General features: G+C 37.1%; 1 protein-coding gene across 2 annotated transcripts in view; it reads right to left on the minus strand.

Moving 5' to 3' along the window:
- Positions 1-1273, minus strand: part of OLFM3 (olfactomedin 3) — a 205212-nt gene that overhangs the window by 31198 nt on the left and 172741 nt on the right. The gene's annotated exons all lie outside the window — the stretch shown is intronic.

Consider the following 1273-nt stretch of genomic DNA (forward strand, 5'->3'; position numbering starts at 1 on the left):
TAACATAATTAATTTCCCCAGTAATCAAATAAAATTAAAAGATGTATTTGATTTTTTTATAGGAATAAAGGAAATCAAGATCAGAAAACATTACCCCCAAATAATCATAATTCATATGTCATGATTTCTAATAGGTAAGAGGCCCATTAACTAGATCTATTAATTTGAATGAAAATGACATATGTTCTTGTCTGGCGGCAGATATTGAGGGAGCAGGGAGGATGGGATCTTACCATAAAAGGAGGCTTAAGAAGAGAGAACCAACAGGTGATGATGATTCCAAAGAGAGGGGAAGGAGAAACAGACTAAGCTTTGTATAAAAACATGAAAAAAACACTTCTTACAATCTTAGAATATCAATATATTTCCAAACAATGTACACAGAGGAAACTTATTTTCATTATATGGCAGTGCAAGAAATTCACCACGGCAGACTTGAAAACGTGTAAACTGGGAGTGTCTGTATTAACAAACCTGATGTTTTCATGTTTCCAGCTTCTCTTAATTCTCTGTTAGAAATTTTCCATTCAGTGCCACGGATGTGTGGGTGATCATGGGAATGATACTGTACTAAGTGAATTGTCGAGCATGTTGTACTCTAAAACAAATACTACCTAATCTTATTACACCTGATGATATTTAAAATTCAAACATGCTGTCATCCTTCCATCAGTCTGGCCACCCCAGCTGTCCTCCTCCGTTCAGAACCAGCACAGCGAAAGTCTGAATGAGGATAATTGAAAGAACCATTCATTGGTTCTCACCCTCCCCTGTGTACCACCCCCTCCCCCGCCAAGTAAACATAAATAAGCTTTCATGAGCTGACTTTTATCTGTAAAAGAGAATAAATTAAGGGCATTCTGCATTTGATTGTTATGAATCCAGCTCATGTAAATTATGGAGAGAATGGTATTGAATGAAATTGAAGAGCTTAATGTTCAAAGGAATGACTGTGAGAATGATGATAAATATGTGAAATTATTCATTATCTGTCCAGATAGCTTTCATACTGTATGCCATTATTTTAACTTCCTTGCAAGGTTGTTAATGTGTTCCAAAAGTATGAGCTCAAAGAACCTGATGTGATCCTGAGAGTTGAGGCTGAATTTCTGGCATCAGAATAAGACTTGCTTTTTTTTTTTTCCTTAAGGCAAGACTGACTAGATATTAAGATATATGGTGGAGAGCCAGTCTTAAGAAGGCAAAATCGTAGCTCTCTGGGAGGCCGAGGCAGGTGGATTGTTTGAGCTCAGGAGTTCGAAACCAGCCTGAG

This window comes from Propithecus coquereli, unplaced genomic scaffold (assembly GCF_000956105.1).
Source record: "Propithecus coquereli isolate 6110/MARCELLA unplaced genomic scaffold, Pcoq_1.0 Scaffold45, whole genome shotgun sequence".
NCBI classification, from domain to species: Eukaryota; Metazoa; Chordata; class Mammalia; order Primates; family Indriidae; genus Propithecus; species Propithecus coquereli.